The 24,732-nt window shown below is 48.2% G+C and overlaps 1 protein-coding gene across 3 annotated transcripts in view; it reads left to right on the top strand.

Moving 5' to 3' along the window:
- The window catches only part of LPIN1 (lipin 1), a 124,746-nt gene that overhangs the window by 7,305 nt on the left and 92,709 nt on the right, over positions 1-24,732 (top strand). The gene's annotated exons all lie outside the window — the stretch shown is intronic.

Genomic DNA, 24,732 nt, shown 5'->3' with positions numbered 1-24,732 from the left:
TTCTAGTAACAAATACTCATTAAGTTTCTATTAGGTGGCAGACATCTTTCTAGGCACTGGAGATGAAGCAGTAGATATAAGGGCCGAATATCCCTGCCCCGCTAGAGCTTACATTCTAGGTGGAGGAGAAAAGAATGAGCAAATAAAAAGTAAACTATATGCCAGATGGAGAGCGGGGTTATAAAATAAAGTAGGGAGCATAGGATGGGAGGATGACGAGCTTTTAGATGGAGAGGTCAGGGCAGATCTCCCTGAGGAGGTGACAGTTGAGCACTCCATCAGTAGAGAACCCGGGGGAGGGGTTGCCACAGTCAGTCGTCCACTGATCCTTCAAGGCCTTGTCCAAGTGCAGCCTTTGTCTGGGAACCCCAGCTGCAAGTGGTGCCTCCATCCTCAACCCCCATCCTCTTTTTGGAACTTGGCACACACGGTCTTTCATTGTAGTTGTTCCAAGACTGGTCCCTGGCACACAGCAAGTGCTTGGCATTTGTTGAAGGAACAGGTGAATGAAAGAGATGACAAAGTGAGAGCCCCCAGGTCTTTATCACTCGATGGCGAGCTTTGGCCTGGTCTGGTCTTCATTTACGCCCTGAGGCTCCCGGATCCCACTCCTAGCACTTACTGTGTGGTCATCCACAGCCCTGCCCTGGGTGGATGGGATGCACTTGGAGAGGGAGGAACCAGAGAGTAGGTGGGCCCTAGAAGCAATTTAGAGATGGCTCTGTAGGGACTTCCCTGGTGGTCCAGCGGTTCAGACTCTGCGCTTCCACTGCAGGGGGCGGGGGTTTGATCCCTGGTCGGGGAACAAAGATCCCTGCGAGCCACGCGGCGCAGCCAAAAAAAAAAGAAAAAAAAGAAATCTCAGAGGTGGCTCTGTAGTTAGGCCCAAGGGTGAAATGGGAGGCGAAGACCAGAATGTCAGGAAGGAAAGACTCTGGGAAAGGAGACGGCTCATAGGACAGGGTGGTAACGGAGGGTCTCGCCCAGGTGAGGTGTTCTGGAATGCCTGAAGTTCGTGGATATTGGCTGCTGGACAGAGGCTGTGTGGTGTGTTTTGGGGGGTGAGCTGGCCGGGTTTAAAGGCACAGGACTGGGGTGGATGGCCACCACCTGGGCGCCGTGAGCAGAGCGTGTGCTCACCAGAAAGGTCATACCCATCCCATGCGAGTGGTCTAGAAGATGCCTGCTCCTGAGGCGCCAGTGGGTCACACGCTAGCTTCTGTTGTTATCTGTCCTGTGTGAGCTGCCATAAATCCATTCCTTGCAGGGTGTATGGTTGGGATGCGGTCTAACGGTGATGAATCGACATGAGTCCTTCTGTCAGACAAGAGCCCTGTTTCTCATCTTCCGCCTCTGCCCTAGCTGCCCTGGGGGCTGAGCTTTGCTAAGTGCCCAATTGCAGGATTGCTCTGAGACTAGACTTCAGGAATAATTCTCTCCACTTCCTCCCCTAATTCTAATTCCTGCTCCATTGCATGGCTTTTGATCATAGTCTTAAACAGTTTGATTACTTGAGTTTTTACCCTAAGCTGCTTAGATCCTTTCTGCATGTGTTAAAGGATATAAGCAAACAATAAGCAAAAGTTTGGAATACCTAATATCTTTTGAATTTATCAGGATTGACAGGAAAGCAGGACGTTATGGGAACGTGACACTCCTGGTTGCTTGGTCTGTAGTCTGGGGGGAGGGGCTGAAGAATGTGACATCTCCTTCAGCAGGGACAGCAAGCGGGGACAAGAGGGGCGCCTCTGAACTTTTGAAGAGTGTATTGTCACCAGGATGAAGAGAATGAGAGTCTCTCTCAGTAGGAGAGGAACACAAAGAATCTGAATCGTCTGGAGGTCTAGGTTCTAAGCTCACAGTGTGGCTTTGAGCAGGCCTGCTGTCACTTTGGAGCTGTGCCTCCGCCCCCATAGGGCTGTCTGCAGATCACAGGAGACTCTGTCTGTGCAGCTGCAGGCACAGGAGTGCCCCCTCTGCAGAGCTAAGCTCACTATTCCTCAAGCCTTATCAGGTGCCTGTGTAGAATGAGGGTGCGGCAGAGCTGCCGTGTAGGGTCCTGCAGTTTGCGGTCCGCACAGAGTGCTGGCTCGAGGGCACCCGGGGGCGGAAAGCCAACCTGCGCTCCGCTCACCAAGCCTGCTGGGCTCTGGGACTGAGGGTGGCTGTGACAGTCGGGAGGAAGGGGCACCTTTTTGAAATCTGTTCACCCAAAGGGGTGCTCTTTCTGCACTCTGCGCTCCGGAGGGACCCTGTGTGCCAGCTGTGGCCCGGGGAGTTGGGCCTGACCACGATTTTCAGTGCTTGCATTCCCCGATACGGAACCCTTGCTATCAATGAAAATATCTGCAGACCCCTCCCTGTAAATGAAGTAAAAATGGGGCAACTTGTGAAATGCCAAGATGGCGAGTTTGGTGCCCTCCCTTCTCAAGCGCCCACATCGGCCACCTCCTTGTCCCCGCCCTCGCTCTCTTCACTGTCACCCAGGGCTCCGTGCAGCAGAGTCGGAACCCCCTGGAGGGGGAGGTAACCTCCTGCGGTCCGTCCAAGTGGACCATCTTGGAATCACAGCCTGGAATTCTTTGGGGAGCAAAATGGAGTGACAGTCTCTGGACTTGAGATGGGTGCGCTGAGCCCTTCTGTGTAGCCATGGCTGGGGGACCCTGTTTCCATGTCCTGTTACATCCATCGGGCCCTGCACGGTCCTCCTTTACTCCGTAAAAGTGCAGCCCTTCGTAGGGAGCATCTAACTGCTGTCGTTCGGTGTCCTGGCCCAGAAATGCCCTCTAGAGGGCGTGTGACACTGGGACCCAGGACAGGGCATACCTGGGAAGGGACCACGTCCCCTCTGCTCCATACAAGTGCAGGACAAATGAAAACTGAATCAATATACAAAACATTTTGGCCAACAATTAGAGAGTTTTGTTGAAATTCTTGAGTGGATTATTTTTATCTAAGGTGATTTGAACTTCAAAGGAGTTCAAGATAAAGGAAATGGGGACTTGGGCTAGCTAGTGACTTCCCCTGATTTGACCCAGGCAGAAACTTAGTTTATTAATAGACATTTGGCAGACACTTCACGTTTAAAGGTGAAGCAAGATGGGCTCAAGTTTCTAGGTTTTGTCCAATTAGAAATGCCAGACAGGTAAGAGGTCACCAGATGGAAAGAGAAAGAACAGTAAGTCTTACAGGCTGAACACTGAGCGGCCACCTGGTAGAGTAGTATTTTTGCAAACGTATGAGTTATTTGCAATTTATGGATAATTTAAAGTGCTTTCAAAATGATAAACGTCCAGGTTCATTATTGTTGTTGCTGTTTACTGAGTGCTTTCTGTATGCCAGGCACCGATGAACCATTTTTCTTTTTGTCCTATCAGTCTTCCTAAGTACCATGTGAGTGGATTATTGGCCTCAGTTTATACACAGAGGCGCTTAGAGAGATTACTTACCTGGGCTGAGGTCTCACAACTAGCGGTGAAACCATGATGCCTGCTTCTAAAGATCTGCTCTCTCTACCGGAAATGCTGCCTTTCTGTTTTTCTCTGGAAGCTTTCGCAGGAATGAGCTCTAACTTTCACAGAGCCAGTCTCCCAGCTTCATGTCTCTGCTCAGCCCTGCTGCTTAGGGTTAGAGATTTGACTCTCCAGCAGGGACCGTCTCACTTGAATGACGGTCATTTTTCAACTGACCCTGGTGCTCGATGCCTCTTCCTGGGGTGACGCGGCGGTGGAGGTGGGTTAGCAGGAGAGATACTGTTCTCCGTGGGTCCCGCCCTGGGAGACTTTTTGGATGAAAGTACACTTCTTGGTATATGGGCTTCTCGAATGTTAGATGGGAAGGGAGGGGCCTTGCTGGCCGGCACCTAATCTAGTCTTAAACTCACAGCTGGCCTCGTGGGACTCCTGTTGTCACTCCCAGTCGTGGACATCAGACTCACGGGGTTTCCAAATAATACAGAATCAGAATCTGTGGGGTTTAGCTCCCCGCGTCTCTGTTTTCTTAGAAGCTCCCCTGGTGATCCAGGCATGAAAACACAATTCTAGTCACGCTGAGCTCTCAAGTTTTCCCCGAATCCACCCCCTCCATGCCTTTGCCCCCTGTTCACGAAGTTCCCTCCCTACCTCTTTGTCCAGCAAGCTCTTACTTGTCCTTCAAAACCCAATTCCTGGGTCACTTTGTTAGTGAAACTTCTTGTCTACTCTTGGAGAGCAAATGAACTCCACCTTCCTCTGGCGCTGGTGGTACTTCGTATCCATCAGTCTAGAGCTGACTTCAGTGTATCAATTAGCTCTGCAGCCTTGTTTCCCTACTGGATGGTGAACTTCTTGAAACTCTGCTGCGTTTCTCTGGTTTCCTGGCACCTGACAGGATCTGGGGGAGAGAAGCAGCTCCGCGAATGGAAGTGGGAGGTGGAGTGGCTTAACTACAGGCCAGCATTTAGGAAACAACATTCACCTTTTTGTAAGGTTAACCCTTGCCTCCCGCTGGACCCTCCTGTGCTACCCAGAATCAGTCTTGTATGTATATTTAATAAAATCAATCTTATTATTAACCATACATAGTTAACCCTTGAACAAGACAGGTTTGAACTCTGCGGGTCCACTTATGTGAGGGTTTTTTTCAATAAATACATACTGCGATGCGATCCTCGGTTGGCTGAATCTGCCGACGCAGAACCGCAGATGCAGAAGGCCACCTGCAAAGTTCTGTGCGAGTTTTCGACTGCACGGGGGTCAGTGCCCCTAAGCCCTGCATTGTTCAAGGGTCAGCTGTATTAATAAAATAAATATATTTAACAAAGATAAAAATATATTTAACAAAATATTAAATATATCTAAATTTATTTAATTATAAATATATTTAAGATGTATTTGTGCATTAAATATATAGGTTTAAGGATAATAAATATATAAATATATGATGTATATATTAAATATAAATATATGATGTACAATATTTTTATATATTATTTATATTATATATAAATAATATATTATTTATATATAATAATATAGTAATAAATTTTATGATAAATAAAAAATATAAATAAATAATAAAAATATAATAAATTTTATGATAAATATATGATGTATAATATTTTTATATATTATTTATATTATATATATACATTTTTAGTGACTATGTCTTTTTTCCAAGGTATGTAGACAGCGTTCACGACCCTGCTTCGTCTTTTCTTCTCCAGACTAGATATGCTCAGTTCTTTCCACTGGCTCTTTGTTGTGAGACATGATTTCTGATTCTGTCGACACCCACTTGGACTCTTTGGGAAGACTCTAGTTTGCTAGTGTCCTTCCTAAAGTTTTATCTGACCAGTGCAATGTACAATGGCCCCCGTCTCCTTGTTCTAGATCTTATATATCTCTTACTGTTTTCTAAGATCAAAGCATTCAGAGTTAACTGCTGATGGCTAAGCCTTCCCTATCTACTAGTTACACAACTGACTTCTTGAGTCTTAGTATAGCTGTCTTAAACGTCATTTCATTGGATTTAGACCTGTCAGAGTCCTTTGGTACTTTAATTGTTTTCCAATGTACTGATTTTGTTACATCTGGAAATCTGACTTACTTGCTCTCCTTTCCACGTTCCTCAGGAATGTTAGTTTAACTAGCTGTACTTATTACTATATTACCTAACCCAAATTAACCAACCTATCTTTTAGGGGCATCATGAAAGATTTTATCAAATGCCTTGGTCACACCTTTAATACCCTTGTGTGTGTGTGTGTGTGTGTGTGCGCGCGCGCGCGTGTATGATATTCTCCTGATCTGCCAGCCTAACTATTCTATGAAAAAGAAAAGCATTTTCTTTGCCAGGCTTACTTTTTGTGGATTCTGGTGGTTGCCAGGCTGTCCACGTCCCTGGCTTTTTAACACTAAGAATGACTCACTTGGGGGCATGCAGGGTAAAGTCTACATGGTGAACATGCCTTAACTGGGAACATTGACTCACCATGTATCCTAAGGAAACACCGGCATATTCAAAGTAAAAAGTCATAGCCTATTACTCCTGTCACGATTTTGAATGTTTCGGCTTCCTGTGAAAATGCCGCCAGAAAGGCTGGTCCCACTTCCTTCTCCTTGTTTTGGCTCTGGTGCTTACTGACCGTGTGACTTCAGAACGTCCCTCTGCGCTAGAGTGGCTTCATCTGTAAAATGGGTTGCTGTGAGGGTTAAACGATGTAATGCATGCTTCCTAAATACCAGAATGACCTGGGAGCTTTGAGAAGGTCCTGGGTTCTCCCGCTAGAGATTTCAATTCAGCGGGTTAGAGTGGGCCTGGAAGAAGGACTGTTAGTGAATTTTCCAGTTGATTCTGACGAGCAAGCAGGTTGAGATCCCGAGTCGTAGTGTTTGTAAAGTGCTTAGCAAACAGCCAGTGCCCTGCAGAGGCCCCCATCCCCTTTCCTTCTCCCATATCCCCTCCTCTCCTTTCCTCCGAGACACCCAGGGCTCTGGTGTTGTCCACTTTGTGTCCCAGAGGAAAACCACAGGAGGAAACTCATTTAAATTGCTCTTCTCCAGCTGTTTTCCTTTGATAAAAATAGAAGAAAAAGCAGTGTTTAGTTCAAAGTTTTCATTTAAATTTTACTGCCCACTTACTAGGTCTATCTTCTGTACCCTTGGGTAAGCCCCATGATACAGAGGTAAATAGGATCCTGGCTCGGAGACCTTGGGATTATATTGCAGCCTGAGAAATTTAAGGCATTGAGACCAGCTAAAGTGGGGGAGACATCTTCTTTTGGGTCACGGGCCAGGCTTCCTTATACAGATCATACCCCCGAGGTTTTCTCGGGCTCGAGTCCAGCTGTGAATGGAAGGAAGCTTTGAGGTCGTTGTGACAGACGGCATGGATCCGGCAGGTGGAGCTAGAGAGTCAGAGACATTGAAGAGCCAGGGAGAGCTGGTCCTTGGGGTCTTGGGAAGGTGAGTTGGGACAGTCGTTTCTGGAAAAGACTACGCACCAGAATCCCTGAGCAACTTGTTTTTTTTTAAAAAAAAAAAAAAAAAAAGACTACGGAATTCCAAATGCCATCCCTATGGAATCAAATTGTTGGCATTAACAAGTTGCCCACGTGACTCTGATGTGCTGACAGGTTTGGGAAGCACTGATCTAGAGATTCTAGGCTGATCTAACTGTGGTCCAGGCACTCTGCTGAATGGTCTGGTCAGCAGTCCGAGAGCCCTGTGTCAGTCCTCAGACCAGCGGCAGCCTCAGCGTCACCTGGGCGCTAATCAGAAGTGCAGACTCGCAGACTCCACCCCAGGCCGGTGGAATCATAACCTGCAAGAGCCCTCTGGCTGGCTCAGAGGCGTATCAGGGTGGGAGAGGTCACCGAGAATGGTGCTTCCTGTTTACCTGGGCACCCAGCCCTGCAGTGGGAGCTCCTGGAGGCCGGGTTTGTATTTTGTCCTTGACGTGTCTCTGAGCCTCAGTTTCCTCATCTGCATTGTATCTTCTTCTCAAGGTTGTTAAGGCAACTAATGTCGGACTCCCATATTAGACTGTGAAGTCTTTGAGGCAAGGGCTATACACTTAAAAAATTTCTGCCTACTCAGTGCCTAGCATTGAGTGAATTGGCCATTTTGGCACACAGAATTGTAGAATCCTCAAAACAGAAAAGACTTTGTGGGTTGTCTAGAACAAGCGACCCCGTGAACGGATGCAAAAGTTCTGGTGAGGTTGACAGATGTTTCTAGGGTCAGATGCTCTGTTATTGTCACACGAGCTTCCTGCGAGAGTGCACCGTGGCACCTCCTGCTCTCCACGAGGTCTCCTCCTTCCCATGGCTCATCAGAGCTGACCTCCTGTCTTTGTGAAGGTCCCCTGGGCCCTCTGACCACAGCCGTCTCTGTGCCCTCTGAACTTCTGTGCCATTGAGCGTCAGTACCACTCGTCTGCCCATGCATCCTGGACTGTCTTCCTTGTATGTTCTGGAAGTTACTGTGTTGTCTCACTGTACGTATCAAGCTCTCGGAGGGCAGGACCAGTGTTCTTTGTGCTCCCCACCTGCTCCCCAGCCCAATACCTAGCATAGGACTGAGCACGTAGTAGTTACGGCTAACTTGCTGAATATCTGCTATTTTTTAAAAAATATGAAATCTTTCATACATATAAAAGTTACGGAGAATAATATAATGAACATCTGTATCCCTACTACTCCTTTAAAAAATAAAAAAAGATTATTACAGTTAAAGTGCTCTGTGTACCACTCTCCAATCATGTTCTCACCATCTGTGAATCTCCATGACAGGCCATCATCTGTGACATCATATGGTTTATTTGTTTGATTTTGCTGCCCATCAAATAAGCATCTTAAAACCAAAGTCCAAGGCAGTCATGAGACTATAATTAATTCAATTCCATCACTCAAGAATAATTATTGAGAGCCTGTTATATGCCAAGAACTGTGCTAGAAACTTGGGACGCATCAGTGAACAAATCTGACCCAAAGCAAAACAAAACAACTAAAAAATAAAGCCTCGCTCTCATGGAGTTCACATCTGGACAATCCATAAACAGTAAGTATAATAAATATGTAAATTATCTAATGTGCTAGAGGTTAAAAGTGCAATGGAAAAAAATGAAACAGTACAAGGATCAGAGATTCTGAGGTGGAAGGGCAGACTGTGGTCAAGGGTGGCTTGTAGAGAAGGTGATGTCTCAGCAAAGACTTGAAGGAGATGAGGGAGTTGGTCATTTGATTTGGGGGAAAAAGTGTTCCTGGTGGAGAGAATAACGAGTGCAAGGACCCTACAGTGGAACCTCTGGGGACTAGGAGGAGGCTGAAATGGGGTGCAAGGGGGGTGGGGCGTCAGGAGATGAAGTCAGGGTAGGGGTGGGGGTGGAGTGGAGGAGGGAGCTTTTAGGGTTTTGCAAGCCGTTATGAGGACTTTGGCTTTTATTTTGGCCGTTGCCGGGTCTGAGTTGAGCAGCGCAGTGATGTCTTCTGACGCCTGGGCCTGCAGTGTGGAGAGTAGTTTGTAGGATCAGAGAAGCAGGAAGTCCAGCTAGGAGGCCACTGCAGTAAATGAGAAGACAGGTAAGGGGGTTCCAACTAAGGAGAGAGCAGTGAAGGGGGTGAGAAGTGGCCAGATCCCGGACACATCCCAAAGGCAGAGCCATCAGGATTTCCTGGTGAACTGGATATGGGTGCGAGAGAAGCAGAGAAGGTTGCCCAAGCCCCTGAAAGTCTATAGTTGCCATCACCCAAGATGGGGGCGAAGCTGCAGGCAGAGCAGTATGGGGGTCAGTGGAGGTCTGCACGTGCTGAGTTGGAGAATTCTGCTAGATTTCACGATTGGAGATAACGAGTAGGCAGCTGAGTATATGATTCTGGACTTTGGAGAGAGATTGGAGCTGCTGGAGATACACACTCAGGAGTCACGAGCCTTCTGTAGGTATTTAAAGCCCCGAGACTCGATGAGGTCACCAAGAGAGTCAGTCAGCTCGAGAAGAGGGACAAGGTGGTCCCTGGAGGGCGGAGGAGAGACCTGCAGGAAACCTAGAGCTAACATTGGAGCAGGAGGGAAAGACAAGGGCCTTTGGTGTCCTGGAGGTCAGAGGAGGAAGTGTTTCAAGGAAGAGGGAGTGAGAAATTGTGTCAAACGTTGTTTTTTTAGTTTTTTTAAAAAATTAATTAATTTTATTTTTGGCTGCGTTGGGTCTTCGTTGCTGCACGCGGGCTTTCTCTAGTTGTGGCGAGTGGGGGCTACTCTTCATTGTGGTGAGTGGGCTTCTCATGGCAGTGGCTTCTCTTGTTGCGGAGCATGGGCTCTAGGTGCGCGGGCTAAGTAATTGTGGCACAAGGGCTCAGTAGTTGTGGCTCGCGGGCTCTAGAGTGATGCCTCAGTAGTTGTGGCGCACAGGCTCAGTTGCTCTGCAGCATGTGGGATCTTCCCGGACCAGGGCTCGAACCCGTGTCCCCTGCACTGGCAGGCGGATTCTTAACCACTGCGCACCAGGGGAGCCCTCAAACATTGCTGATGGATCAAAAACATGATTAAGGACTGAGAATGTTGACTGGATTTAGCAACCCGGATGCCGCTGGTGACCTTGACGCGGACAGTTCTGGTGACAGACTGGGGGAGGCGGAGAGCCGCCCTGACGCAGGTTTAGGAGAGAACAAGAAGATGCAACTGAAGAACACAAGCACCAACGACTCTGCAGAGGCATTTGCCAGAAAGGGCAACAGAAACGGGCAGCAGCCAGCAGGGGAATCAGGTGAAGAGAGGGGCTTTGATAGGCAATAAACAGGCAACACAAAGGGACAGCGTATTTCATCGTTGTCTGGGTGGATCAACAGGGGAGAGGGGCAAGCTGGTGCTGCGTTAAGAGGGGCTTCACTCCGTCCCTGGTGCGGGGGCAGCCTGCTGAGCCCCGAAGCCCTGACGCACAGGCTGGGGCAGGCTGCGGGCCTTCCAGCCAGAGCAGGAGAGGCGGGCGCAAAGCAGCTCCATCCCAGCGGCGCAGCCAGCTCAGCCTGGCCCCAGGGCGCCTCTTCCTGGCCCCGCATCAAGCCACAGGCCACCAGGGGCTGCTGCTCCGAGCTGTGACGCCCTTGTGCCCCTTTCCCCGCTGCGGGGATTCTTTCCCCCTTTTGGCCTTGAGACCCCCATCCACCTTCACAGCTGAGCTCGGCTGTCACTCCCCCGTGACTCTCCCTGAGCTCCTGCCCCGTCATCATGCTCTCTTTTACCTGGTTCTCAGGTTAGCAGGCATTGGTGGTGGGGGCCTGGGACCCCTTCAGGACAGGGACCTCCACCCTGTCTCTGGGTACCCAGCCTCTGGCCCAGAGAAAGGTGTTTGTTCCCAAGAGCAGAGCTGCGTCCTAGCTCGAGTCCCGAGAAGGATGCACCCATTTCTGTGGAGCTCTGGCTTATTCCCTCTTTGTTTTTAAGTGAAGCCGTCATTCAAACAGGCAGTCCCCAAACCTGAGGCCCCCTGTGTGCCCCAAGGCCAGGCTCCTGCACGTTCCAGAAGCCTCGCCCAGCTCCTGTGTTGTGGCAGCCCTGAGCTCTGACTGCCCTCCAGGCTGGAGCAGCCGCTACTGGGGGCCTGTGGCCGCTGCCAGGCTTGGGGCTCAGGAAGGAGCTCCTGCAGCCACTCTGGGCCACACCAGGCTTTGGCTCCTGCTTCAGCCTGAAAGCCGGGCCAGCCCGAGGGGTCTGTGCGTCAAGACTGCGGAATTCAGCCCGCCTCCCCAGCCCTGGGAAGCTTGCATTTGCTGAACCTTGGTGACCTGCTGGTTCCTTTCTTGCCTGTCGTTGGTAGGGACCATGCTTGGCCCGGGGACAGGGAAAGGCCCCCCTCACAGGCGGGCTGAATGGAGGAGCTCTTGGTTGGCCCTCTTGGCGGCTGAATACCTGACTCCCACCTAATTAGCCTCTTGGCTGTGGGCACCTGGCAGAGCCTGGCACCACGCCCCTCCTGTGTCCCGCCCCATTTACATCCCCCTCCTCCCCATGTCCCCAGGCCACCGGCCACCATCAGAGGGAGGGCTGTCATGCTTCCCTCAGCTTTTGGTGACTTCCCAATCTGGAAGCGCCAGGCTTTGCCCGCAGTCCCGGCTGGGGCGTAGGCGGCCGGGTGGCCAAAGAATGTCACTGTGTCCAGCGCTGACTGCGTTGTCAGTTTCTCCCGAGCAACAGACAGTCTTTCCCTCCAGTGCCCCTCCCCGCAGGTCCCAATTCCACAGGGATGTGGGTGTCTGTCATCTGGGTCAGCTCAACCCATGGTGCTCTGGGGTGAGGCTGGCGACATAGGGGCACATCGTGTCCTGTCATGTCCTGATTCTCCTGCTGTCGCCTCCCTTGCCCCTTGCCCACTCTCCAGCCTGGCGGGGGGCCAGCTTCACCGTAGCTGTCTTAGGAGACCAGATGCTTTCGTAGAAGGAGCTGGATGTACACAAAGTCAGGAGGCTTTCTCCGAGTTCTTTATGTAAGAGTTCTCCCCGGAATCAGGGCTGCTGTAACTGGCTCCCTCCTCAACCGCCTCTTCTGAGAAATGCAAGAACTGTATTGCGTGGACCTAATGTCTTCAGGGGCAGCAATTTCTTCATCTTCTTGGTGGTTGTTTATACATAGAAAACCACCCACTTTTGAACTGATGGATCAGGGCCCGATTGTTTTCTTTTTTCCCAAACGTGCCTTCCCCCCTTACTCTGTACCATTCCCACCCTTCCATCATAAACTCCTTTTCCTCAGAGCAACTGAATCTGCTGAGCGTATTTAATCTGTGGACACTGTAGGTAAAAAGTTTGCTCTGTTTGTTCTCTCCACAGGCTGTCTGTATCTTAAAAGATGAGCTTATTAATCCAGACAAATACTGAATTGGTAGATGGCATAGGAAAGCTGTTTTTTTGAATTGAGATATAATTGACATGTAACATTGTACTAGTTTCAAGTGTACAATATAATGACTTGATGCATGTATAGATTATGAAATGATCACAATAAGTCTGGTTAACATCCATCACCATGCATAATTAAACATTTTCTTTCTTGTGATGAGAACTTTTAAGATGTACTCTCTTAGCAGCTTCCAAATATACAATACAGCATTGTGAACTGTAGTCACCATTGCATCCTCAGGACTTGTTTTATCACTGGAAGTTTGTCCCTTTTGACCCTCTTCATTCATTTCATCTAAAATGAAACAAAACCGAACGCATAGACACAGAGAACAGGTTGCTGGTTGCCTGGGCCTCATTTTTAAAAGCTGGGCTTTTAAACTGCACGATGCTGTGTGTGCATACTTGAGAACATCAGCTGAATTCTCCTCTCCTGTGGTTCTGAAATGCAGGGTGCTCTTCAGCAGGCTGCTGCTGGCTCTTCTTTTTAGACAGAATAAACCCTCATTTATTCAATTCCTTCTCATTTGGAATCTGTGGTGTTCTGGACACAAGGCTTTGCACATTTTGTGAACAGAAGCTTTGTCATGGAACTTAAGAGTATAAATGCTGTATATGAGCTGCCACTTTGGGGGTGTCAACTCCATGCCTGAGGCCGTTACTCAGGCCCATCAGCCAAGTTCATATTCTTGTCCCATACTTGCGGCCTCCTTTAAATCACTCTCATCAATAAATGGTCCTCAGGCACTTTAGAACCTTCATTTACATGCAAAATACTGTATTATTTGTATCTCTTTAAAAAAGTATATCCAGGGCTTCCCTGGTGGCGCAGTGGTTAAGAATCTGCCTGCCAGGACCGGGGACACGGGTTCGAGCCCTAGTCTGGGAAGATCCCCCATGCTGCGGAGCAGCTAAGCCCGTGAGCCACAACTATTGAGTCTGTAAGCCACAACTACTGAAGCCTGCGTGCCTAGATCCTGTGCTCTGCAACAAGAGAAGCCACCGCAATGAGAAGCCCGCACACCACAACGAAGAGTAGCCCCCGCTCGCCGCAACTAGAGAAAGCCCGTGCGCAGCAACAAAGACCCAACGCAGCCAAAAATAAATAAATAAATAAAAAATAAGTGACAGCCATTAAAAAAAAGAATGAATAAAATATATATATATCCACATACAAACCTTCCTAGGGGGCACTTGCTTGCTCAGGCCAAGTCCTTATTTGTCGTTGAAAAGAATAAAGCGTGCTGTAAGTTGACTTGAGCCTGCTTGGTGCAAATTAACAAAGTTTGACTTAATAGGCCATGTGGTTTCCAATCCTTTGGGGAAGCCCTGCTAGGGTTGGACCTCACCTCAGGCTTGACCGCCTCCATGTCTTAAGGGGGTCTGAGTCCCTGGAGGGTGTTCAGGAGAAAGATGATGAAACAGGGAGAACACAGACACCAAAGCTCCGCACTGCTTCCCGATGGCATTGGGTCATGTGTGTCTCTTTCCTTCGCCTCAAGCTTTGACACATGTGAAATGCAAAGCCTTCGAGGAATCTCCCTCTAATATGTTGAGAAACTATACGTGCTGTAAATCCGTTCTGTGTACCACAGCTGTGTGACCACAGCTGCAGTTACCTCAGTCAGTCATTCTCTCATTCAGACGTTCCACTAACGGTCACCGAGTGGCCACAGGTACTAAGCTCTAAAGAGCAAGAAGGATAAGCTGGTGGCTGGTCTCGGGGAGCTCCCAGTCCAGTGAGGGAGAAGCAGGCAAGGCATTATGACAAGTGTTAACGATAAGATACGAACAAGGTGCTAGGGAGATGCTGACCTGGAAATGACTGATTGCACCTGCAGGAGCAGCGGTCACCGCAAAGCAGATGGGGAGTGAGTAGGAGTTGCCCGCTGGACAGAGGGGGGCAGTGCCATTTAGCGTACAAAGAGCATGTCAGCTGTGTGGCCTTGGGGAAATTACTCAACCTTTCTGAAACTCAGCTTCTCCAAAAAAAACCAGGGTGGTAATACCCACAATACTTAGAGAAGAATGATAGGAATTGAAGGTGGGAAGCAGCTGGTATGGCACCAGGCACACAGTCGATGCGTGTTATTATTCCACACTAATCGATGAATCACTCAAGTGATCACGTCTTAGTCAACTTTGCAATTGTCCCAGTGATGAACTCAGTACCCAACACAGGGCATGGCCTGTAGGAGATAATTAATGACCGGACTTGACTAACCCTGTCCTCGCTGGTTTCTCTGCTCTGAACGGCAACAACACTTAGTTTTGTCCACAGCCCCTGGCATAGGAGGCACCCGCAATGGGCTCTTAACACCGATGAGGAGCTGCGTCAGACCTCAATTATGTCATTCAGTTATACACAGTGGTCATAATGATAATAATATGACATTTATTGAATGCATAATATGTATCTGTTTCTGTGCTTTTTTTGTTTTTTTTTAACATATAAATTTATTTATTTATCTATTTATTTTTGGCTGCATTGGGTCTTCGTTGCTTCGCGTGGGCTTTCTCTAGTTGCAGCGAGCGGGGGCTACTCTTCGTTGTGGTGTGCGGGCTTCTCATTGCGGTGGCTTCTCTTGTTGTGGAACATGGGCTCTAGGTGCGCGGGCTTCAGTAGTTGTGGCTCACGGGCTCAGTAGTTGTGGCTCGCGGGCTCTAGAGCACAGGCTCAGTATCTGTGGTGCACGGGCTTAGTTGCTCCACGGCATGTGGGATCTTCCTGGACCAGGGCTCGAACCCATGTCCCCTGCACTGGCAGGCAGATTCTTAACCACTGCGCCACCAGCGAAGCCCCTGTGCTAAGTGTTTTAAATTCATTCACATTCAATCCTCATCATAACAATATAGTCTTATCCCCATTTTACAGGTGAAAAAGTTGAAGCACAGAAAAGTTAAGTGACTAGATCAAGATCACATGGTTTGTGATGGGTCTAGGATTTGAGCTCAAGCTGGTCAGATTCTAGACTCTATGTTTTAGTCACCCTGTAAAAAGCTACTTGAATTACTAATTGGTGTATCCAAGGCTGATGTGCCCTTTCTGGTTGGTTGGGTGTCTGTTTGGTTTGATCAGTGGCTGTACTAAAATTCTTAGCTATTCTGTATAATCTCCCTGGGTATATCGATGCCTTGATGTTGTCATGGCTGCTTCTGCTGAGTTCCACCTTCTGGGCTTGTGGCTCCAGGATGCCAAGTGTTTTAAGTATACCCAAGATTTGTTTTATTCCTGTACGGTAAGACATGTGGACACAGAAATGACTGTCATGAAGGAAGAAGTTTGTAATTCTCACAGATCCCTAGAAACAGGAGGCAGACGCTCCATCCAGGGCCACACGAGGAAGCACCAGGGTCAGTCAGGAGGTAGAAGGAGAGAGGGGAACATATGGGCAAGAATCTTTATTGTGGTTTCGGGGGGAAGGAATGGGCACGCAGGGTCAGCGGGCTTCGGACCGGCTGGCGTGAATGATTGCAGCGGGCTCTGGGGGATGGAGCTGTCCCTGGTTGTCTGGGCCCTCTTCCTGGGGTGATTAGGACAAGTGGATAGTGGCCCAGAGTGTGAGCATTTGATCAGAGAGGTGGTTGAGTTCACGGCTCTGGATTGGTTGGTTTGCATATGAAAGGCAGGCCCCTAAACATCATCAAGCCTGGGATCTGAAGGAGAAACCAGTCATGGAAAGCTGGATTTCAACTGCGTCACTTGTAAGAGTTTTTTCTTTTTTTTCTTTTTTTTTTTGGCCAGTCTGCTGCAAGGCTTGTGGGATCTTAGTTCCCCGACCAGGAATTGGATCCGGGCCCTTGGCAGTGAGAGTGCAGAGTCCTAACCACTGGACCACCAGGGAATTCCATAAGAGGTTTTTATGCTTAAGAAAATAAAGAAGTAAATATTGCTGCTTTTTCTTTTGACTCACAAGACCAGGTGTTCAGTAGCACAGAAATGACACTAATTTCTCTTCTTGGCTACTCGGGGAGGGGTAGTCTCTCCAGGGTCAGCAAAGCTCTAGATATTAAAGCATTAAATACAGAAAATAAAAAGACGTGGTTAATACACCATGGAATGTGGGTGCTTGAGACAGACAAACCTTGGCTTACTTGGCATGGGCTAGAGAAGAAGATCTTCATGAGAGCCCAGGGCTCTCTCTTTGATGAGACCGGCATGGAGAGTGTGTCGGGGTGGTAGCAGAGAGGGCTCGGGCCAACCTCCCTTCCTCTGGCCTTGGTTCAGTCTTGTCCTTTGTCCCCATGGCACAAACATCTTCTCCTGTTTTTGTTCATTTTTACTGCCCTCCCTCCTTCCCCTCTCCCTCCCCCCCAGCCCTCCCAGCCCTCCCGTGTCTCCTTCCACTAGCCTCCCCATTCAGACTTGAATTTCTTCTTTTTTTTTTTTTTTTTAAGATTTTTGATGTGGACCATTTTTTTTTTTTTTTTTTGATGTGGACCATTTTTTAAAGTCTTTATTGAATTTTTATTACAATATTGTTTCCATTTTATGTTTTGGTTTTTGGCCACGAGGCATGTGGCATCTTAGCTCCCGGACCAGGGATGGAACCTGCAACCCCTTCATTGGAAGGTGAAGTCTTAACCACTGGGCTGCCAGGGAATTCCCCAGACTTGAATTTCTTTTATAAATTTATTTCTTTTATTTATTTCTTTTTGGCTGCGTTGGGTCTTCGTTGCTGCACGTGGGCTTTCTCTAGTTGTAGTGAGCGGGGGCTACTCTTGGTTGTGGTGCTTGGGCTTCTCATTGCGGTGGCTTCTCTTGTTGTGGAGCACGGGCTCTAGGCGCGAGGGCTTCAGTAGTCGTGGCACACAGGCTCAGTAGTTGTGGCTCACAGGCTCTATAGCGCAGGCTCAGTAGTTGTGTCACACGGGCTTAGTTGCCCCACGGCATCTGGGATCTTCCCGGACCAGGGCTCGAACCCGTGTCCCCTGCATTGGCAGATGGATTCTTAACCACTGCACCACCAGAGAAGTCCCTGAATTTCTTAAAACTACTTATTACCTTACCTTCTCTGGGGGGGACGGTGGAGATGGGAGGTGTGGATGACTGACCCCCAGGGTTGGAGACCACACCTCTTATTTCTGCATCAGAATGTCCCCTGAATGAGTTACCAGACACACAGAGACCACCATTTGCTCAGTGGAAAAGGGATTTCAAGATTGTGCGGTTTGGGGAAAGCCTACATTTTATATTCCCTTTAGGAGATTGGCAGCATACAATGAGGTAGTAAGGAAAGAAGTTATGCAGGAAATAAATCTTTGTCCGTCTTATCTGATGTTTCCAGAATTATCTGCCCCACCGCAGAACTGGTTTTTGCATAAGACTTACTACCATCCCACGAGAAGTCCTTGGGGAAGGCTGGCCTGCTTGTCGGGTGGAGTCGGGGATGGCTTGGCTCTGAGCTGCCCCCTCATGGGCGTGGACTGATGACCTTACAGGGCTTCAGGTGCCCCAGGAGCCCGAGGTCACTGCGCCCAGAACTCTGGGCTCTCATGTTGGCCTGATCCTCCCTGGGTCCGCAGGCTCCCGGCATCCCAGGGCCTTGTACCAGGCCTTGCTTCTCTCTGGATTCCCAGCTCTGGCACAGTGCCTGGCAAACAGTGGGTGCTCAGCGATTGCCTGTATTGAATGAATTCCCCCATAGAACCCACCAATTAGAGGCTCTGTCCTTGTTTTCTAATCAGACCTTATCCTTGTGTAGGCACACACACACACGTGCGTACATCTATGGTCTGTGTGGGTTCTTCTTAAAAATAGGCAAGGAGACATGTAAGCACTGGGACTGGATTTCAAGGGGGAGTGTCGTCCTCATCATTCTGCCATAGATACACACGCACAGACACAGAGAAAATGAGAAGACACACAGATAAACACACAGAAGCACAGGCTGTGTAGATACAGGCAAACGCATAGACACACTTGCAAAAATAGGCACAATCACAGATGCGCAGGTGTAATTTTACATGTAAACAAACAGAGAAATACAATCCAGACGCCCTCCCCCCAACACACATCCTCTGTTCTGGCTATTTATTCCTCCAGAGCAAACTGCTTCACAAATTAGTGCACGTACGCAACAACTATCTCATCATATCTCATGATTTCGTGGGTCAGGATTTGGGCAGGACTTGGCTGGGTGATGCTTCGCCTCCTCATGTGATGACTCAGGGAACCTGACTGCTAGACGGGCTGGCCTGGATGGACGACGCTGGCTTCCCTCACATGTCTGGTGGCTTGCTGGCGGTGACTGGTAGGCCGGCCTCAGCCGGGACTGTTGCCAGGAGTGCCTGCCGGGCCTCTCAGATGTGATATCTCGGGGTAGTCAAACCTCTTACGTCGCAGCCGGCATCCCCCATAAAGAGCATTGCAAAACGCGGAGGGGACGCTGGAAGGTTTCTAATGACCTCAGGAGCTGAAGAATGTCACTTGTCCTGCATATCACTTGTCCTGCACATCACTGAGCAAGCAAGTCTGTTAGGCTTCCTCAGATTTAAGGGGAGGGCTGTTAGACCTTATCTGTCAATGGCAGCAAAGAATTTGAGGCCATCTGTAATCTAACACACACACACACACACACACACACACACACACACACAGGCTTCCCTATTAAGCACACCACTGGGGTTGCCTCTGGGTCTGAAGCTGTGGCAGCTGTGAGGGCCATGCCCTCGGGCAGAGCTGGGAGGTGCTGCCTGTCTTGATCGTCCTCCCAGTGGCTGCACATGAAATACGAGGCTTGGGTAAGAGCCTGTACTGGGGATCATTCCTTTCAGGGGAGAGTTCTCTCCTGGAAGTTACATCTCAAGTACTTGCAGGGACCAACACCACCTTCATCTTCCCTCTGGAAAAGTACGAAAATCAGGCCATCCGCAGTCCCCTTCCTTTACCAGTTGCCTGCAATGCAGATGGAGTGATGTTGTGGCTTAGAGGTCAGTCACACCTGGGTCAGATCCCAGCTCACCCACCCCCGCTTGCTGGCTGTGTGACCTTGGCTGAGTTCCTCGACCTTCTGAGCTCCAGTGTCCTCCTCTGTATGTTGAAAAAGTCACACTTTTATACTTTCGTTCAACAAGTATTTATTGACTATCTTCCGGGGGTGCAATGGTGAGAACAATAGGCACTGCCCCTGATGGAGGAAGCTGTCATTAGCTGAAGAGTTATGCAAACAATTGTAACTTTGCCAACTGTGCTAAGTGCCAGCAAAGAGCAATAAGGGTGCTATCGGAGGGTGCAGTCATGATGTGATCACTGTCAAGGAGGCCAGGGACCACTTCTCTGAGGTGATACTTGGCTGTAGTCTGGGGGATCCGTAGCAGCTAACCAGCTGAAATGTGTCTTGGGCAGAGGAAATAGCATGTGCAAAGGCCCTGTGGCTGGATGGAATAAATTGAATAGGAGGTGGTGAAAGGCCAGTGTGACTGGGTCAGAGAGATCAAAGGGTGCAGGTGGGAGATGAGACTGGACAGGTGGGTGGAAACTTTGTTCACCAAGTTAAGGAAGGGTTTAAAAAATTGTATACATTTTATATATTTATTTGAGTGGTTTTACTCATGGAGGTAAAACGACCAGATTGTGTTTCAAAAAGATGCCCTTGGCTGCCGCAAGGAGAATGAACTACAACGTGGCAAAAGGAAATGTGGGCAATCCCATTAGGAGGCTGTGCCAGCAGAATAGTGCCCCCCTAAGATGTCCATGATCCTCAGAACCCGTGAATGTGTTAATTACATGGCAAAAAAGAATTAAGGTTGCAGATGGAATTAAGATTACTCATCACTGACCTTAAAATAGGGAGATTATCCTGGATTACCGCCTGACGTAATCCCATGAGTTCAGAGAATGGGTCAGAGACATGGGACATCAGAGGCACTCAACCTCGAGAAGCTTTGAAGAAGCTTCAGAGAGCCCTCGAGAGCTTTGAAGATGGAACAAGTGCTATTAACCTCATTTTGTAGTTGAAGAAACTGAATTTCTAAGACATGAAGTGACCTACCCAAGACCAAGCATTATTAAGTATTATAACCAGGGCTTAGATCCAGTTCTCTTGACTACAGACTCTCTTTCCATTTCTGCACTAGTCTAAGGGACCCTGGGGGACCCAGGTTAGAGTCTGACTGGGTCCAGTTCCAGCCCCACCTGTAGTGTCCTCCTCTTCACCCCATCTCCTCCCAACCAGAGCAAACCCTTCCTTATCCTCTTCCCTTTTTTCAAATCGTATTGACAGAGGGTGCTGGGCTGCAGAAGAGGGGGATCTTGGCATTGGAATCATGATGTAGGAGGGCACGTGCATTTAGGCTCATAGAATTTTGGAGATAAAGAGCACTTAGTGTAATTCTGTCCTTTGACAGATGAAAAACTGAAACCCAGAGAAGGGAAGTACCTTGTCCAAGGCCCCCTCCAAGTTAGTAAGACAGTCAGGACTAAATCCTGAACTGCTTCCTCCCCAGACCAAGGCTCCTCCCACTGCATCCTGGGCCGTTCCCAGGTGTTCCTGGAATCCTCAGCTGGCGTTTGGATGCATTTTCCCATAAAAGTAGGCTGTATAAACCGTAGTGCCAGCAGGTCCCTGGCTGTACAGCTCAGCAGTGCTTCAGTTCATCTAGGCTATGGCTTCCTCTGCCTTTCCTCCCCTGGAAAAACGAACTCACTTGGATGGAACTCTTTCTATGTGAAAATGTTACTCTCTATTTAAAAAGAAGTTCAGATGAACAAATGAACTTTAGAATGTGTAAACTGGGACACGCCTGGCCTATCACTGTGGACTTAAGGCCTGATGATCTGGAAGACTTTCTCTCTGAAGTCTCCCTCTTTCTCCTTCTGTGTGGTCCAAATGTTTCTCCATCAGTGAAACGGCAGCAAGAGCTTTGGAGTCACACAGACCTGAATTTGAATTTGGATTTAGGCCCATATATGTGACCTCCAGCAAGTCACGGGCAAAGGTGTAGGAGTGAGCAAGGCCCTGCGAGGAACACAGGAGACTGTGTCCTGGACCTTGATCTTCATCAGCCTGCCATGGAGATTCAAATTCACCTTCACTGAGCACCTACCATGTGCTGGTCACTTTCAAGTACATCTCTCACTTAATTCCCACAGCAGCCCCGAGGTGGGTAGTGTCGTGTAGGTTCTTTAGAAGAGGAAACGGAAGCTCAGCGAGGGTGAGTCAATGGTTCAGTATTATTCTACTTATAAGTGGCAGAGGCCCTGACCAGGACCAGTCTTTGTGGTTCTATTTCAACTGCCCTACACCCCATAATGATTAATATAGTCAAGTGAGCAAGCAAATCAACACAGCATAAAGGAAAAGACAATAGGAAAGTGTCTATCTATCTCCTATCTATTATTCTATCTACATTTACTAGGTCCATTCTCCAACCATTTTTTCATTTTTCTGTCTGTCTGTCTATCATCTATCTGTCCATTACTGTATTTATCTAAGGACAAAAGATGGCTCAAAACATACCAGAATTTCTGTCTTGATCAGCTCAGGCTGTTATAACAAAAATACCACAGACTGGGTGGCTTAAACAACAGAAATTTACGTCTCATAGTTCTGGAGGCTAAAGAAGATGTGGGTGCCAGTACAGTTTGGTTCTGGTGGGAGCCCTCCCCCTGGCTTGTAGGTGGTCACCTTCGTGATGTATCCTTACGTGGCAGAGGGAGAGCTCATTTCGCTCCTATCTCTTCTTTTAAAGGCACTAATTCCATCACAAGGACTCCACCCTTATGACCTTATTACCTCTCAAAGGCCCCACCTCCACATACCATCACACTGGGGATTACGGCTTCAAATATGAATTTTGGGGGGGACACAAACATTCAGTCCATAGCAGTTACATATGTCTAAATTAAGTGAAGAATAAAAGAAAAAAATAGGTAGAGGCAGAAGACAGAGCCAAGAATGAGGCTAACACAAACATGCATTTTATAGAATCTGGCTCATTTATAAGAAGTAGAGCAGAAGTGTGGCTCTGGCCCCCAATGTCTCAGGAAGGACCTGAGCAATTACACATTTCATGGTATAAATAAGGTGAAAGCAAACCAGCTGTTCAGAAGATGCTCACCTGTTCCTGACATTGAGACTTCCGTGTTATCATCGTCCAGGATTAGCAATTAAAATGTGTGCACTACTGTTTTACACAGTATTATATCTTTTCATTCTTACATCCGCTCCAGAACTATTTTATTGTTCTCTTCCTTTTACAGATGAGAAGATTGAGGCTTAGGAAGGTGAAATTCCTTGCTAAAGGCCGTACAGCTCTTACTGGGAGAATGGGGGTTCAGTTCAAACCCAAATTCATTTTTGGCTTACCCCACGGTTGCTAACTGCTTGTTGCCCAGGGACCAAAGGGTGGGCTTCACATTTTGTGTTAGAATTTTGAATGACAACAGACAAATAGCTGTGGGGTGGAATGAGATTATTTTCTTCTTAGCTTTGACAGAAATTACTGTTGAAATACACGGGTTCACCATTTTTGGTGTTCTTGTATATTTTTAATCTCTGAAATCAAAACAAATTTCTGGGGGATCAGAGTCATTGCTCCCATGGCAGCAAAAAATATATTTGGTATTTGATTTGAAACTTCATTTTTAATTCGGACCAAATCCAAGCATTGTGAATTTAAACTGCTGCCAGCCTTCCTAGCCTACCTCGTGAGTGTAAAATCAGTGCAACTATTGTACCCAGCGAGTGCTGGCGGGCATGTGACCATGTTTGTGTCCCATGAGGAATTTGAGTTGGGTGCTTCAGAACATCTGTATCCAAGTGGCATGATTTTTTGCAGAATGCTGTAATACTCTAGAGGAGCTAAAATGGAGGTAGTAACTGGACTTCCACAAGTGTGTCAAATGCATTGATCGGTTGAAACCAGGACTGAATTAATTACTTTATTAAGCAATTTATAGATGCAGAAACCAGTCGCCTTGCCCGCTTTCCCTACCAGGATCTGGACTTGAATAGAATTCCTTAACTCACATCTACCTTCTTTCCCGGATTCTGTATTATAGGAAAATCTATCCTTTTTATTACAGGTGTTCCAGAATACTCTAAGAGTCCTCCCCAGATTTATCCTTTCAGTTTTCCTCATTGGTTGATGCTTAATGATACCATCATCTACCAAGTCACCCAGGCCAGGAACTTCAGTCATCCTCAAAATCTCCCTCTTCTTCACCCACCCGACCATCCGAGTCAATCACTAAGCCTGGGGGCCTCTCCCACTAGGCAGTGCTCACAACAGCCCCTTCCTCTTCCCCCACCCCGTCACCACCTTCCTTCACACCCTGGCCACGCTTTGCTAGAATAGCCTTTAAAGAAAAAAAAAAAAGGGAATTCCACGGCCGTCCAGTGGTTAGGACTCCGCGCTTTCACTGCCGAGGGCTCGGGGGTTGAATCCCTGGTGGGGGAACTAAGATCCCACAAGCTACGCGGCTAAGGAAAAAAAAAAAAAGCCTTTAAGTTTGCTTCTCTGCGTCCAAAACACAGATGTCCGAGTGATCCTGTAAAACACAGGTCTGACCATCCTGCCCCTCGGCAGCTCCCCACCGTGTACCGTCATCGTTCTCAAACTGTGTTCTCTGAAGCCAGGGCTCTGCAACCAAGACTGGGGACTCCAGGCCTCTTCCCTGAAATGACCACAGCATTCTCCTTCTATTTACATACGGGCTTCTGCAAAAGATTTTGTTTAAGGAGGGCATTTGTTAAAAAAGAAACTGTTTTTTAAATGACCCCACTCTACCCATGTCTCCTGACTGCAGACCATCCCGGGCCTGCTCCGTATCACTTGCACACGATGGGATACTCCCCAGTCATGGGCACTCCTCGCTGTTCCCCAAACATATGTGTGGTGCCTTTGTTTCTTTGAACACACCCTCTTCTCTGCTTGGAGTGGAATTTCTCCTCCTCTCTCCTCCGAGAGCCCCACTTATCCTTCAGAAGCAGCTCAGATGTCACCTTCTGTGGACAGAAGGCGCAGAACCTTCCTTATATTTCCCGCAAGCAAACTATTGCCTCCCTCCCGGGCTCCCACCCGGCCCTGGGCATGTCTTGATGGTGGTCCTGGCCATGAAAACCTTTTCTACATGTCTTCCTGCCTGCCCCCCACTAGATCATGAGTGACTCAAGGACAGGATTTCTATTTTACTCATCTCTGTGTTCCCACTACCTAGCAAAGCACTTGGCCCCTGCGAGAAACTAAATGAATCATCAGGTAAAGCAACACCATTAATTATCTGCCAATCAACAATATGGGTTGGAAGAGCTAAATGCTGTAGATGAATAGCAGGTAGGGTGACGGGCAAGGGGATGAGAGGATGAGGGAAATAGGAGTAAGGGGCTTCAAGGGTTGTTGATTCTGGGCTGCTTTAT

This window comes from Balaenoptera ricei, chromosome 13, assembly GCF_028023285.1.
Source record: "Balaenoptera ricei isolate mBalRic1 chromosome 13, mBalRic1.hap2, whole genome shotgun sequence".
NCBI lineage: Eukaryota > Metazoa > Chordata > Mammalia > Artiodactyla > Balaenopteridae > Balaenoptera > Balaenoptera ricei.
Note: the sequence above shows the minus strand (reverse complement) of the source record. Positions and strands in the feature narration are given on the sequence as shown.